Here is a 17693-nt window from a genome sequence, read left to right as displayed (position 1 = left end):
GGACCAGTAACACATTCACAGCTTCTTGTTGCCATAAAAGCTGCTGATACTTCCAGCAAATACTAAGATGCTACAAATGTGAGACAAGTGATACAGGCAATCACATGATGTATAGAACCAGATGTCAAATACACAGAAAAATACCCAATGCCCTTTTTCAGTAAAGACTTCACCTACTGCTGTCAGCCTCGTTAAAAGGCTAGACATTATTTTGAACTCTGAAATATTTCTGAAGTATGGCAGGCTTATTATTAATAGAATTGTTCAATAAATATTAACTTCCCTCAAATAAGACTAAAGGAATATATAAATAATATTGTGCATTGATACATATCATAATATTTGAATATTGAAAATATTTTGGATTTATGTTTATGAAAAAAAGAATATAGCCACTTTAATATTTAATATTTAATGAATGGTAGATTTAATCACTAATGGACTGTATTCTACTCTCATACATACTCAGAGATCCCACCTTAATCAAAGGATGTTGTGTATTTGAAAGTCAAAATTAATACATGACTGATTGGAAAATCCTGCACTTATCAGCATACACACAGGCACACGTGCACACTCACACACATACATACACAGAGAAATGCTGTATAGGACTTAATGGAGTTCTTTAGAATTTATTCCAAACTGCTTTTGAATTGTGTGTTTTCAAGAGATGCCTTGAATATTCTCCAAAAATCCAAAATAAAGATACAATGTTTTTTTAAGAATAATGGAAATACAGAACACTTACCATTTTGAATTAAATATACAGGACTTTTCCATAAGAGTGTTAAGTATGTGAACCATAAATTATTGTTCAGGAACAATGATTTAAAAACTAACGCATTTGCAGAGCTGGGTAATAATGATTACTTTAGCTTTTTTACAATACCACAATCATTACAACAAAAGGCCTATCTTAAAAGGAATTGATGCACAGGCCCCAGAGCTTTGGTGGGTCTCCAGAGTATTCACTTCAGAATTAGGGTCTAATTCAGTTGCAGGCACTATCATCTATCAAATTCTGTTGATTAAATGTCCTCTTTACTACAGCTATGTAACAAATGGTTAGACCTAATTTCAAATCCACTGTGCAACTCGGTATCTTGACAATTATCCCATCAGAAAAGATGTCTTAAAAAAAAAACAACACAAAAACCAAACAACCAACCACAACAATAAAAGATAGGGATTGTTATATGTAAGGCAAAGAAGGGCATCCCATAAGTAACAAGGTTAATAATTTCTGACAAACATAAATTTTGCTTCTGTGTTGGATCTGCCACAACTAGTCTTTCATGACATTATCTAGAAGTATATGAAATTTGTGGTATGTCGTTATTTTGGCAGTCATACTCAATACAAAATGGTGTTCCTTAGCTAGGTTCTGTTAGAAACACCTCAGTCCTGTCGCAGCAGTATGTGTGAAACTCCTTGGGCCTTTCTCCACTCTGGTGCCACCACATACTGCTGAATAAATATCCATAATTTCCAAAGCACTGCAGGGTTTTAAGGTTAATTTTGAAGTGCTGCAGGATTTTATGCTGCACAGCCCCCATTATAATCCGGGGGCATTGTGCAGCTTAGAAAGCACTGTATGGAAAATCTGCCCCTAAATGAGAGTTGGGAAGGAATGAATCCCATATTTGGAATTAAAGAAACCAAAAGAACAGCACCCAATCTATTACTTTTTGAAAAGCAGCTAGAATAAATCAAGAGGGATATATTTGCCTTCATAATCGAGCTACTTTGTGCTGAGCACTTGATACAAAGCGATTGTAAACTAACTGCTTAACCAGGCAGCAAAGGGTTTATGGCCCGTTTGCATTTTGAAAGGAATGCAAAGGAACTGAATTAGAATTCAGGCTTGATTTTCACTGTTTTTAACTTTATCTGGTGACTCATACCTATGTGTGCTGATTGTGATGGTTTTCAAGTAGTTCTGCAGTTACACTATAGCTACCATTTTGCAAGGGTTTACTGGCTGCAGGTACCAGCTGATATACAGCCCAACCCCGTTTAATGTTTTTCATTCAACCATAGTTTAATATGGATTTTAAAAGGCAGATTTTAGTAAACATAGATACAGTGCTAGATACAGGGAAGTGACATGATGTTCTGAGCATCAATCTAATGTTCTCAATCTCTGACAACACAGGGATAAAAAAAGGCCTGATATCAGCCTGGAAGAAGGGTGTGTAATAAACAGTCTGTTTATTTATTTACTGAGTTCAGTTTTCTCTGTTTAAAAAGTTTAATTCTTTTAATGGATTAAAAACCCTCCAAATTTATAAAGGTAGACTTGATTTTTAAAAGGTAATATTAATCAGAAATAAATCGAAAAATTCCTGGCCTACATTTAAAGATGACAGAGTAGCTCAAGATACGGGTGAAGCATAGGAGATAGTGACGTTCAGCTTGGTAAAGGGAAAAAAAAAGCTACATAGCGTGGTTTCCTATAATAGCATAAAGCCACACAGGAACAGGGCAATTGCACGACAAAATGGTTTCTTGAAGAGACTTCAGAACAAACCTTTAGATCACGGGGCTCTGTCACACCCATGCACAAGACAGTTTGTCAGTCCTGCTGTGTGTGTTGTGGGACTGTCAGAGTGTCAATGATGCACTAGATTGCTGTCTGGTTTAGGAGAACCCCTCCCAGCTAGGGCTACTGAATTTTGAGTGCAAGTCTAATTACCAATATGTAAAAAATACTATATATGCATAATTCTATAATATATAGACAGTAATATAATTTCTGGTCCCAAATCCCTTTTAGACTATAGTTCATTAACAAATCAAGCCCCAAAATATTTCTTCTTGAGAAGCACAGCAATGGAGAACTGCTTAAATACAATGTATGCCCAACTGGTACATGGTGAGAGTCTTACTGTGCTATCACATCTCATAACTACACTTCCCTGTTTTTCAGTGTTCTATGATCAGAGCTACTGCATGCAAGTGTATAACTGAGCTTGAAATGTTCAGGATATGCTCCATGAGAAATGGAATTTAAGAATTTGAAGGCAACAGCAGAAGAGATGATAGCCATTACTGAAAGAGATTATCTGTCAAGAAGCTTGACAGTCAAGGCAGAGGAGAACTTAACAATGTGAAAAAGTGGTCAAGTGTAGAAGGACAAAACGAGCAGGAAGATCTCTGCCTCTTGGGAAGTGAAAGAGAGGCAGAAGAGAGGGGGCAGGGGAGAATGGAACAGAGAATAATTTTCTTCTTCTAACATGTAAATCCTTGAGGAAGTTGCTTCTGTCAGACTGCAGGTCAGACCACTGGGCAAACTCCAAGGGTCCAGGAACATGGTGGGTTCCTCTGTAAGAAATGACCTTGAAACAAAACCTGCCCAACTGGCCAGAGCCACTGAAGATTTGAATACTGTGGCTGGATGCTGCCTCTATTCCTTATGAGTTCCAGTGCCTTGCCAACACCAGAATATTGTTCTCCATGAAATTCAAACACTGAAGAAAACCCTACATGATTGGAAATTAAAGCCTGCATTTTGTAAGCTGTCTTCTGTATTTGAAAATGGAGAAGACCTGTGTAGAAATCTCTGAATTCCCAAATGTCGGCTTTGATCATAATATTGGATGACAAAGAAAGCAGGAAACAATATCAGGGAAGGAAAACAAAGGAAAGGGTGAGGAAAGTCAGATTAAAAGTAGATCAGAAATCATAAAAGCAAGGTAAGCAATGAATGAAGAAAGAAGATAAAAGAAATAAGGGGAAAAAAAGAAAAAGAAAACAGAATTGATGAAAGAAGAGACTATGCAATGATGATTTTACTTTCTTTAATTTGAAAACAGATTATTTCTTTCCACCTGAAGGGGTAATCTCCACTCACTATGAACACTTCCTGCAAAAAGGAGATGGGAAAGGACAACGCAGCCTTCAAAACCAGGACCTTTCCCTCCCCATGCCACACAGCAGGGCCTGTGTACAAAGGTTCTTGACTCCTACCTATAGACAGCCTGGCTGGAAGATTCTCCCTGTCTCCTTCTTTCTGACAGTCAGTGACAAACATCATGCCTGTGGAGCTAAAGAAGGGCTTTACTCCTGCCCAGGAAATTGCCTGCAATTTTCACAGTATTAGAAAGTGAAATAATTTTACTGTGACCCTCTTCTCAAAGCTGATGATAACACAGTTCTGTTTTCACAAGGAAGATATTCCCTTGGACCAAGAGCTGGTGTTCAAGAGGAGAAGAACTGGTAGCTATCTGGTCTACTGAATGTGTTGCTCTGCTGTTCTCCACTCAAACTCTCCATGTCCCGCAAGGCACTGCACATAATTAAAGATGGAGTAACTGTATTGCTAGTAACACATTATCTTAGTTTTTAGCAATTTTTTCTTCCTAATTAGAAATCATTAGCATATATAAATATTCTTTTGCCAAAGTGCTTTGAGCTCTGTTCCAATTTAGATTTGGTTATTTTGAAAGGTAAATAACCATAAAAATATTAAGCAAAATGCAAAGTTGCACATAAAGCTCAAAGAAACATACATGTTTACTATACAACTTCAGATTGAAAGCAATTTCTACTCTATTGTGTTCTGTGTGCATGACTTCAAATTGTTCCTAAGTAACATAATCATCATTAACTGAACCTAGGCATTTTATTATATACAAATTATGACTTATTAATTAATGCATTAGTAGCATTTTAAAGGAAATAAAATCCCTTCAGTTATTTTAAATCATTAACTGCATGGCTAACCACATGACTAACTCCTGCCTCTATATGTCAATGAGTCTCATATTAAAAATGTAATGTATATGGGATGCAAACAGTTCCCATGTAAAACAATATGTACTAAGAGATGATCTGCAGAAAAAAATAGTATCTCAGTGGGAGGAGATGGGTTTTTATCTGGCACAGAGCTGTCTGTGTGGAATGCACTAAAATCAGTGCGGAGAGTATCTTAGGGAAAGCAAGAAATGTGCTCCACTCATTGCAACCACATGCGTGGCCTAGTAACTCCTAACATGTAAATCCTTGAGGAAGTTGCTTCTGTCAGACTGCAGGTCAGACCACTGGGCAAACTCCAAGGGTCCAGGAACATGGTGAGTTCCTCTGTAAGAAATGACCTTGAAACAAATCCTGCCCAACTGGCCAGAGCCACTGAAGATTTGAACACTGTGGCTGGATGCTGCCTCTATTCCTTATGAGTTCCAGTGCCTTGCCATCACCAGAAAACTGTTCTCCATTGAAATTCAAACACTGAAAAAAGACCTACATGATTGGAATGTAAAGCTTGAATCCTGTAAGCTGTCTTCTCTATTTGAAGCCTGTGGAGAAGTCCCTGAATTCCCAAATGCTGGCTTTGATTATAATGCTGTTGTTTGTACCCATCTGTATATGGAGGTTGCGACCTTTCTTTTCTGGTACATATTCCCCTGGCATACCAGCTTTTGAGGCCCACATATTGAACTGCTCTAATCTGCTCAGCGTGTGGGGTGCTTGGTGGGTAACACTTCCAGACCAGTTGGAAACCTCTGCTAATGCAAAAAACCAAATTAATTCCTTGATTCCACTCATGTGTGACTGTATAAGAGCAAAGTCTGTCCCCTTCACAACACTACTGCTTCTAGTACAGCTTTTCCCAGTAGGCTATAGTACCTCCCTTGTACTGCTGGGTGGAAACAGCATCTTTCTTGCTCCATTTTACCTGACAAGAGTTTCACATCCAGCCTTCTTCCTAACATCCACCGCTTCTCTGTACCAATTAACATTTCTAAGGTTAAAGTGCTCAGAAATGAAGGCTGAACCATCTTACTACAGCTGAAAAAGTCCTCACCACTTTCCCTCACTCCATGCGTCTCCAGGAGAGCTGGTGGATCTCGGTGTACTGACACTGAGAACAGAGGGCAAGGCTGATACATTACTGAAGCTTCTCCCTATGGGAGGGGTGAGTATGAAATAAGTTGAAGTTCTGACTGGAAGGAGAAATAAAATAAAAATGTTTATCTCTGTTGATAAATCAAATTGAAAATCTGTTGATGTTGGAAATACTCCCAGAGCCTTAATGATAGGTTTATTTTTATCAACAACAATAATTAATGATTAATGCTACATGTCTCTCAGATGCATCTTGGCAACTAAAATTAGCAAGTATAAAATGTTACATTTTAAATTCTATACTTAGCATGGATGCCTCCTCCTACAAAATCTCCCAGACTGTTCCCATGTCCATCATGCCCTGGATGGCATGTTATAGCCAAATTACCTTTGGAAAGTTCATCTGTATTCTCTCTGCTCCTCTGCTGGGAATTCCCTTAGTGGATGCTCTGTGATCTGCAAAGATCAGATAACTTTGCCTGCAGAGCCAACCGCTGAAATCAGTGCCATCCTCTGTGCACACAGCAGCATCTCCAAACCAATTGTACTGACAGGATTAGATCATTGTAGGAAAGCCATCTTCCCTTCCAGATGCCAGAAGGCACAACAGTTTTTAAATTTTAATTTTTTTTACTGTATTTGCAAACTGGATAATGTTTTATTATAGATCTATTATTATATTTTAGAAGCTACTGAAAATAAAAGCTTCTAATAGACCATGGTCAGAGAACCAGACTATCACAAGGGAATATTGTGCATATGGGTCTAACAGGAAGCCTGCAGAAGAAATACGCAAGGGACTGCACTGAAAGGCTACTTATTTTGTGCATTCAAAAGCATCCATTTTTTATTCCTTCTTCTTCAACACCACTTAGATAAATTCCTTCCAGAAGTTTAAGCTTTCATAGAGCACTAAAGAGATTTCTGCTCACCAGTTTCTAGGGGAGACAAGTGAATCCAAGTGACCCAAACCAGTCCTTCTAGCTGACACGTGATGACAGGTTTAAATATAGAGAACAGAAGGACCATGAGCTGAGATTAGTAAAGCCCATACAAATTCTTATTATTTAACACTAATACAGTGTAACACTAAGAGATACCAAAGTCTATTTGTGCTAGGTGCATTATACATGTAACTTGAATGGAAACCCTGCAAAGTGCTGCTTTGACAAACCTCAAAGTGCTTTTTTGGCTCTGCTTTGCTTATCATACCTATTCACTGAACTATTGAAACCTCAATGGTCTGAGACCTCCCGGGGCTCAAACACACAATCAAACCATCATGCCATAACAAATGTCAACTGAGCTATATCAATGACTGGTGTGCATGCTCCTAGCCATGACAACTGAAAGACAACACAATCTGGCTTAATTCTGATTTGTTTCAGGCTTTGCATTTGCTACTGGTAAAATATGTGCACAGGGATTAATGCCACAACTCAGCTTTGAAAGTTTCCTATTTGCAATTGACAATTTCCTAATAATTAAAAAAGACGCGTTGATTGTTTAATAGCTAAAGTTTAACTAGGACAGTTGTGTTCTTTAGGTACTCATGGAAGTGATTAAATCTTCCCACTAAGGTTTTAAAGTCTGACTAATATATTTTTACTGGTCTTAGGCACTGTTGAACCTTCTTTCCAAAAGGAAGAATCCTTTAGAAATGAATGGAAAAAGACACTTGATCAAGTTTAAACTCTTACACATTTGTTTCTGGAGTGATTTTATGGGATGAAGTATATGAATAGCTACAAGAGACAAATAGTCTAGCAGCAGTGCTTGTCCATCATTAATGCTGCCTTGATATTGAGGTCTAACTATGATTCCCAGCAAAACCATTTTTCTTCCATTGTAACACAACTCTGTGGGATCATTCAGTTCACTGAAACATTATTACTAGTCTGTATTTACTTTAAAAGATAAGCAGTGCTAAAATTAAGGTTTTCTATCAATAATTAAATTGCTAACACTCAAGCCTGAATTCTGATTGACTTGACATGAGGATATGCAGTAAAAAACAGAGACTTGAAAGCCCTCAAATAGAAGAAGTGTAAAATCTCAATGCAAATAACAAGAGCTTTAAAATTAACTCCATCTTTTTAAGTCCAAGTTTCAATAGCTATAGGTTCTGACACATTGGGCTTTGTTGTCCTGTACGGCTCAGCTAAGCTTGTTAAGGAAGACATTCTCATTCTAGGTTTTTACCTAACTTCAAGTGGTATTCAAAGAATTACAAAACCATTTACATTTCCTAGCTTAAAGAAATTATTTAACAAATATGGGATAGGTTAGAGATATGACTTTTTATGAAATGAAGAGCATAGAGAACAAATTATACACCATGCTAATAAGTAGAGACAGATATGTAATCACTTACTAATGGAACAGCATTTTGTGCCAACCTTATTCATACTTCCTTCCAACTGCTGGACTCCTTCTGTCAGATATATTTCATTTTTCTTCAGAAGAGAGAGATACTAACATATTTTCCATCCTGTTTTTAAACCCAGAAGTCTAGTGCAAACTGAACTTTCTTGACATTTCAAAAATTCTATCAGTTTTAACAGCTTGAGGGCTTTTTATTACAAACATGTACATTTCCCTGCAGGGTTCTGGAAATCTTACAATTACATTCATTAAAAATGTCCATGATTATAGCCCAATGCGTGCTTCATAAATTTACCTTTACAGTTTCCTTTCAGGAATTATCCTGAGCATAATTTTCTATTGAATTCCACAAAACACCCACTTATTCACCCACCATGCCAGTTTTACAAAAATTGTGACAAAACCATCAGAAGAGAAAAATACTAGAACACAGTTATTGTCAATTTTTTCAGTACCAGGTTTGATGTCTATAGTATGACTCATTAAGACTCAACATAATAAGCATGTATGTCCATGAAAACAAATATAAAGAGGTCATGCTTCAGCAGCAGTCTAAAATTAAAGGCACTGCGTGCATTTTTTACTAGTACTAAGAGGATCTTCAGGTACATAATTTTGGGTCCCTAGCCATACCTAGGAGTCCCTCTGTTTGACAAGGTGAGCATCCCTTTCATGACAAAGTCCTAATATAATCTAAAGCATCTAACAACATCGTTTTTTCTCATGATGTAATAAATATGCTCAGGCCACACCTAGTGAATGCTGACTTCAACGAGTTCAGCACACAGTGACCACAGCTTCTTAGAAAGAAAAAGCAGGAAAGGTCAGAATTTCAGTCATCGTCTTTGGCTTTTCATCAGAATGTTGGTCTTGGTCTAGAACAGAGATTCGCATTCTGCTTGTCCCACTTCCTGTGAAATTTCACTTACCATCACCTTGTAGAAAAGCTAGAAAGTGGAAATGAGAAAGAAACTCTATGCTTTTCCTGTTGAAAATTTGCTACCTGTAGCCAGGCAAACAAGATTCACAGGGAAAGAATGAAAAGAAACTTGGGATCTGCTCCTGTCATTTATTTTTTTTTTCTCCAAAGGCAGACAAATATAAAATGAATAAACAGGCCTGGACATAGACACTGGAACCCAAGACCTTAATCTTAACACCTAAGAACAATTATCATTTTCTAGGAAGTTTATTTTGGTAATTACTTAAAGTCAATTGCAAATTAAGCTATCTAATAAGATACAGGGTAGGTTAACTCACAATCGCCCAGGGCAAAGCCTCTTGTACATCTTCAGTGCCTGGTTTTGGCTGCTGTTCAAACAGCATCCTGGACTAGTTTGATTTAATCTAGCAAAACATGATCCACTGGTTTTTGGTGTTGTTGTTGTTTTTTTTTTTTTTCCAGTTGCTGCAAAAGCAAGAGGGACTCCAGCATGAAGAGTGAACTGATTCACTAGCAAGCTCTGTTTTCAGAACTGAGTGTACTTCAGCCATAAGTAAGAAGCACAAACCCTACGATTCATTTTCATACCGACTGTTAAACCACCTCTGCGCCTGAATCTCCCAGCTTCAATGTGACACTATTTCTAAGGCTTTAAATTAGAAGTAAACTTAGGGCTAGAGAATACTTTCATGTACAAGAATCACAGGACTGAGCCCATACCTTTTACAGAGTGATGTATGTGGTGGTTAAGGAAAGAATACTCATTTTACAGCTTCTGATCAAACCGGTCTAGGAATCAGACCAATCCAATAGTCATTCCCTTCTAAAACACTCTCATTGACTTGACTGCAAGATATAGGGGCCTAAAAACTCTGACCTAGGAGAATACAAGGAAAAAAATGTCAAAGTGTACAAATGAACTTCACAGTGCATGTCAAGGTTAACCATACCATATGTTCCGAAAAATACAGACACAACAGGGAGTTGTAGGGAAGCATAAATAAAAACCACTGCAATAGGTAGATAATCTTTTGCACCAAATTTACACTACTGTTCCTTAAATGATAGTCTTTTAAAAGAGACTCTGTTTTGGAACGTGTTTCATTTTGTTACACAGAAAAAGTAATGATATAATAACTACTGTATAGGGCACAAGATTTACACCGCATTTACCTCAGAGTTGTATTTTTGAATGTATTCTTTTACCAGATATCTATATCAAAAATACCTTACTGCGCTTCTGTATCTGGTTTTTTGTTTGTTTTTTTTTTCCTGTGACAAATGGATTCTATGCCTATATTCCTAAAAATGGTAATCCACATAGGAAAATCCATGTAGGAAATTCATCTTTCATACTAGAATTAAAATGACTGAGTAGCTGAATGCTGATTTTTGGTGTTACTGTTGTGTTGGTTGGGTTGTGTTGCTGATTGTTGGTGTTACTGTTACATTATTACTTAAACTGTTTAGTCTTGTGAAGTCTATTCTTATGGTGTCTTCATTTAAAAATCCTTTTTACTATTATCACCTAGAAGTGCTTATGTTTTCCTCTTTATTAAAACTAAGACCATGTAAATAAAAGCAATGAACATTTAACTGTTTATAGGTTGATCTACTTTCCATTGACTGCTTTTCTGTTTCCACTGAAATTCAACAAAGAAGCGAAAGAGAAGTAGAAAAAAGGTGTGAAGCCCAAAATAGCTGCTTGAGTCATCAACAGATTGTCTGAAATTATTCAAACAGGTGTTTGTGAGAGAATGAGCTATTTTCCTCCAGGCTGCGAAGGTGAATTCTAGAAGGGAAAAAAGTACTCTAAACAGGTCCTGAAGAGCAAGGAGGAAAATGCCCACCATTTTGGGAAGAGTATGACAACAGAGGGTTACCTCAGGAAAGTCTGAGCTATGGGGTTTTTTTTTTTGTGATAAGGCAGAACACCAGAGAGACACATGCCAGCACTAAGCCCAGCACCACAACCAGGGAGGAGAGAGTAGACTACACCTGTGCAACATTCTTCAGCACACATGTGCAATGTGTGGTTGTTTAGGTGGGTGGGAGAAGAGACACTAGAGCTGGCACCAGTGTGAGTCATAGGTCAGACACAGTCTTTCATGGGTAAACTTCAGTAAATTTTGGATTTCCAAACTAACACCACTTTTGCTTTTCAGAATAAAGCTCATTAAAATGAGCTCCAATAAAGTCTCTCACAATATTCTTGGAACAAGACTAGGAGGTCACAGTTGGATGAGTGGACAACTAGATGGATGAAAAACTGGATGGATGGTTGGCTTAGAGTACAATGGCTCATGGGTGCAATTTACCTGGAGACAGATAACAAGCAGAGTACTGCATGGGTCTATCCAGGGACCTATGTTTAATGTCATTGAGCTGGAATTGGCAGTGGAGTGCTTCTTCATATAGTTTGTAGATAACACCAAACTGGGGGACCACACCATTTGCCTAAGGGCATGGCTGCCATTCAGAGAGACCTAAACAGGTTGAAGGGATGGGCGGTGAGCTGAATGTGAGTCAGCAGTGACCTCTGGCAGCACAAATGGATGACTGCAGCTGGGGCTGCATTAAGAGAAGCACAACCATTAGGTTGAGGGATTGTCCTCCTCTGCTCAGCACTCATTAGTGTGTCTAGAATAGTGTGTCTAATACACTTGGATTGCCCAATACAAGGAAGACTTGATAAACTGTAGTGACTTTAACAGAGGCCACCAAGATGCTTGGGAGCTGGAACACGACTTGTGAAGAGAGACTAAGGAAGGTGGACTTGTTCAGCCTGGAGAAGACATGGCTTCAGGGGCATCTAACAGCAGTTGTCAGTGCCTGTAGAGAGGTCATTGAGAAGATGAAGCCAAGCTCTTCACAGTGATATGTGGTGGGATGACAAGGGACAATGGGCATAAATTGAAACAAGAAGAGGTCCAGACTAGATAGATATATGGGAAAACATTTCAGCCATGAACACTGTCAAGCAGTGGATCAGCTTTCCCAAGGAAGTTGTGCAGTTTCCATGCCTTTTCAAGACTTGACTATATTAAGCCCTGAGCAAACCATTCTGACCTTACAGCTGACCCTGCCTTGAGAATGAGGTCAAAACAGATGATCTTCCAACCTGGACAATTCTGTGATTCTACAGTTCACAGAGCTCTTAAAAAGTTTCTGGGGATTGCAGGCAGAGAGTACATGCTATCTACCCAATTTCTTCCCCGTAACCCACTTACAATCAAAATGTCTGTTTTGTTTAGAAATAACAAACTGAATTAGAAAGTTGATGTATTTTGAGAATCAGACTGGCAGGCACTTTTGAGAAGAATGTTACTTTCTCCTCCGAGGCAGGTAACAGTAGCATGAGTGACAATGTTTATTGATCTTGGGTAAGAAAGATATGCTCCCAGAAGTTCTCATGAGAATCTAAATGCAGATAGTTAATTCAGCTGATGTTAATGGCTTTTGTCAGAATTTGGAGGGGTAAAAGAGTGTTGCTTAAACAGACCTACTCATAATAAGAGTTGCTCAGTTAAGTGGACTTTTCTCCTGTTGTTTCTGAGTTCCCAAATACACAGCAGGCAGATGTTAAGGTGCAGTGCACTCTGACTGCTGACCTGTTTATTGGTGTGATTCTGTGATGGCTAACCCATAGCAGAGACTCTGTGGCTCAGCTGTTCAAAAAGCTATAACACAAAGAAAGAGACGACAATCAGCAGAGTAGGTGTTGATTTGGAAGTTGGGTACTGGCAAAAATAGAACATATTTTCCTGGGTTTCAGCTGCTTAAATGAGGGGTATTCCCCTGAAGTTCTCTGGGCAAGACCTGAAACACAGACTGCTACTGCCTGGCATACTAAATTCCCTGCTTCCTCATTGATTTTCTAACACAATCTTAATGCTGTGTTAGCATCATTTCTCTGTCCATTCCATCTGCTCTAGGTCTCCCTTGCTGTTTCCTAGGAGATATATTGCTACAATGCCTGCATCTGTAAGGCAGCAGCAGATAGGGGGGCAAGAACCACATGGCTGGAGGCAGCATTAATACCACCTGAACATCTGCAGGTTCTCAGGGGATCCTGCCACCCACTGTTTCGCAAAACCGGAGGGAGCTCTAGTTAAACAGTTAGCTGCTTTAGAGCTTCAGAGTGCTGTGGGAATGGGAAGCTATGGCTTCTCAAATCCTTTACACTTCCATTTGCTTCTTTCAGCCTACAACCTCTATTTAAAAAACAAAAACAAAAACAAAAAAAACCTCAAAAACCAACCAACCAAACAAACAAACAAAAAACCTAAATTGGGGGTATTTTTGTCCAGTCAGCCTATTTAGTGAACACTTAAATCTTATTATTTACATAATTTTATGGGGGTTTTACTTGTTTACCATGCACTTATGAAAACTACTGATTGTTTATGTTATGTTCTTTAATTGGTCAGGACATGGCTTTTTCATATCCTTTCAGGTATGGTCTAAAAGACAAATTCCAAAATGTAATAGTAAGCATAATAAACTCAGTACTGCAATTAAACAGGGGTGACACAGCATATCAGGGTTGCTAAATCTTGCCTTGTGTCTTAACGTCTTCCTTGTTCTTCCCTTGGTAGGCACACATACAACTGAATATGGCTAACAAAATATACGAAGTCCTATGACATTTCTAAAAATATGCCTTTTTCTCACAAGTGACCCAAACTCTGTCAACAAACTCTTAAGTACACTCAGAAACAGATAATACAGAAAATAATTAACTTTTGCCCATATGTAGAATGAATTCCATGATTTATTTTAAACTGTGTTCATCTTTGCTTTCTTCACAGGAAAAATAGGTAAAAAAGAACTTTTACATCAAATAGCTAATGTGTTTTTATTTAGGCAGAACTGTGAAAAAAATCAAGGTATTTTCTGAATGTATGGAAAGGAAAGAGAATTTATTAAAAAATCCACATAACGTTAATCAATAATGTATTCGGCGTAGAGAACCCATTCATTAAATGGGATCAGAAGCATAGTAAAGATTTATAGCTAAAGCATTAAAGGTTCAAATATAGAAGAAATACAACCATTTTTCTTGATGGCAAGAAGAACATTATGAAGCATAATACAGAAGAGTTACCTTACAGTGAAACCTACAAATCACTGATAGATATTTCCTCAAGGAAAACTGTCAGTCTCTTCAGAGTAAATATATAACACTTTTGTAGATGTTAGAGACACCTCATAGTATTTGTGAAAGAACAGATATTTGAGATGTTAGGTTATATATGAAAAGTGTTACCCTTCCTTAGTTCAGAAGGCTTAATTTCAATGTTACAATGAAATTCAGCTGTTAAAGGGCTATCTCCAGTGTATCAATTGCATACCCTCAAATTTAAATACCATTATGTAGCTAACATTTAACATAGAAAACAAGAGACAGAAAGAAATACTAAAGTAAATTAATGTGCGTCTCATGCCTAGCATAACACCGAATATATTTAAGCATGATAATTAATTAATTTCATAATATTCTTATAAATTCAGCCCTCAGTGACCTGTATTTCAAAACAGGATCTGACAAAACAGAAATCTCTTACACAGTCTAAAACATTAAGAAGGCTTTGAACAAAGTTCTCCAATTTGAAAGGTTTGGGGAAACATTCTGAAAAAAGCAGAACATTTCTCAGCTGTGTCTTTCAATAAGATGCACAACACGTTTGGCTAAGAAGGAATAAAGGATCAAGGCTTTCCTGTTGACAAAAAGCTTTCTTGCTATCCCAATCCAGATCTTCTAAGAGACATCTACTCCCCTCCATGCCTCCCATCACAAACTATTCTACAGCAAGCTAAAAAGCCCAATGACCTAAACCTCTGGTATAATGTTGATATCCTCAAGTTACTGAAACTGGAGAAAAAAATCACTTTTAAACAGGTAATATTAGAAATGGAAAAGCTATGGTAGCTTGAAAGAACGTAAACCACTTCTGCATGTCCTCTGAAAATAATTTGTCCATTTCTGCCTGTGGGAAATACCATGACCTTTTTTACTGAAAAGAGGCAGAACTTAGTTGGATCACATAGTCTTCACTAAAAGAAGCTTTTGTAAAAACATCGAGGATATACTCATCCTTCAAAGACTGAAGCTAAACCTGACATGCTAAGTATCTATAATTTACATAAACCAGAAAGAAAATAACAGAAAAGACCAAGAGACACAAATTTTTTGTCTTTGTCACAGATGTCAGTGGGCATACTAAAATGAACGACAGAATTTTCCTGGAGATTGAATAGCATTGAAATGAATAGAAGTAGTTGGTGTAGTGTTTAATGGAGACAGAGAAAACCACAAACTGAAAACAGACTGACAATATGCTGTTTGTTATAAATACACCTTCAGTACACTTACTTTACACACTGTTCAACTTTAAACTGGAATTCAGCTTTGATAACATTTACAAGCACCTATTCTCAAAGGGAATATACACAAATACAGAGCTGGGAACAATTCAAACTCAGAAGCAAAGCCAAACTAAAGCATGGAAAAAAGAGGCATTCTTCAAGTTTGTGAACAGCAGCATCATATGGACATTAACTAGGTGCCTCAATAATATGAGAATAGTACGAATAATATGAGCAGAGTACAGACTTGGCCTATCATAGTTCTCAAATTGTCTCTGATACATTAAAAAACCTGAGCTTATCTTCTTGTCATAACACACCACCTCAGCCTTTATTCAGGAAACAATTTCTGCTGACCTGAGTATTACATTGTCGTGATAAAGTATTCCCCAGATTTCTCCCCAAATTTTAAGACAAGCACTAAACCCCCAAATGGTTTAATTTCTAGGCAACAATAAAATCTCAGAAACTAATCTAAAATGTTTTTTTCATCTTAAACCATAGGTAAGGACCCGATTTGCTTTCTGAAGTTCCCATTTACAGATTTAATTTTCCAGCTGAGCAAAATGAAAACATAATTTTTCCTACAGATGTCAGTATTGTAATCTAGCTCTGTGGACTGAAAATCAGACACTAGCTTCTTCTGGCCATATATGATCTTTGCAAATAAAAACTTCATAACTTGAATTCAAATACATCTAATGCCAAAACGCAACCCTACTTACAAACATACTGAAGTCATACCTGGATCTGACCACTTTAATTTGAATATGCTTTTGCTAAACAGTGGCTTTCGCTGGCCATTTTGTGGATGGTGCATTCACATGTTGGAGCTACCATATATTCACATATCAGTGGACATAGTGCTAGAAAGATTTTTGGTCTGTAACAAGGAATATCTTCCTCCGTATAAAAAGTGCATTCTGCATTTGATCCATTAAAGGTACTCCCTGGCTGGAAGTTCCTGCATGGTACATATATCAAAAGCAAGACACGGACTCAAAAAGAAGACAAGTGTTGTAAAAGGTGGTATTTTATAGTCATATTTCAGGCCATATATTCAAAATGTAAATTTTGTGATGTGTTGTTTTTTCTCTCTATTATTTCTTCTGAACACCTCCGTTTTTAGATCTGCTGTTCTCAGATGTAAGTCAATATAATATCACTGTACTTTCAGGAGTTCAGGAAGCAGATGTAAGGGAGCTCAAGGAGATTAAGATTAAAAGAAAGTAACTGGATTAAGAGCATGTTTTAGTCCAGAGTTCCCCAAGTCAAGCATCAGAGAAAGTCTGCCAGCATACCTAGAGAGCATGTTATCAAACACAGTCAAACTGATGCCCTCAAACCCTGATTCCGCAGTGGCTATATACACAGGAACTTTCAGCTGCTGAACCACATTTTTTCTTGAAATACATAATAAAATAATACATATGACTATGTATGATGGTGCCGAAATTCTAGGGAGGCTTAATCCTTCTGCACTCTGGCTCTCTGAAGTTGCTTGTGCATTTCTGACTTTTTTTCCCCTTAATAAAATCTGTAAGAGTAACATGAGTTTCTTCTGCAAACCCATATTTTTTTTGTTTGTACCTTTACCAAAAAATTAAAGCATATTAATACCTTAATTTTAATAATTTTGTTAAATTATGTGTTGGAAATGACTGGTTTGGGTTTGTTTTACAAAGTACAGCTGTGTGACTTGCATTGAATTTATGTGACTTCTGGCAGCTAAACTTCTAAGCACACATTAAATTAATAACTATAGGAATAACTATAGGTGTGTTGTAGAAACAGCAGTTATCCTATAGCAGATGATGAATGTGTTTCACTAGATATTGGAAAAATTAAGATGAGCAGTGCATTATGTACTTTAATGCAGTGGGATATGGATAAAGAATTAGTTTACAGCTACTTGCTTACTACAGACCTCAACAGCATTTTATCACAGTGTCCTGTTCACTAATTACATCCTATTTTCTATTCCAAGCTATCATGTAGCCATAGTTAATTTGAAGCACTTATTGCCACCTCTGAAAGTTGCCTAGCATCACTAGGTACTGGGTGATGCCTCAAAACACTGACACAGCCCTGCTCTGCAGGAGAGGGACAAATAACAACTACGTTCAGAAAAAGTCCGAGGACAGAT

The 17693-nt window shown here is 37.5% G+C and overlaps 1 protein-coding gene across 5 annotated transcripts in view; it reads right to left on the bottom strand.

The window, feature by feature from the left end:
- Positions 1 to 17693, bottom strand: part of ADGRB3 (adhesion G protein-coupled receptor B3) — a 466094-nt gene that overhangs the window by 77615 nt on the left and 370786 nt on the right. The gene's annotated exons all lie outside the window — the stretch shown is intronic.

This window comes from Falco peregrinus, chromosome 7 (genome assembly GCF_023634155.1).
Source record: "Falco peregrinus isolate bFalPer1 chromosome 7, bFalPer1.pri, whole genome shotgun sequence".
NCBI classification, from domain to species: domain Eukaryota; kingdom Metazoa; phylum Chordata; class Aves; order Falconiformes; family Falconidae; genus Falco; species Falco peregrinus.
The sequence above is the reverse complement of the archived record's forward strand: the minus strand, read 5'-3'. Positions and strand labels throughout refer to the sequence as shown.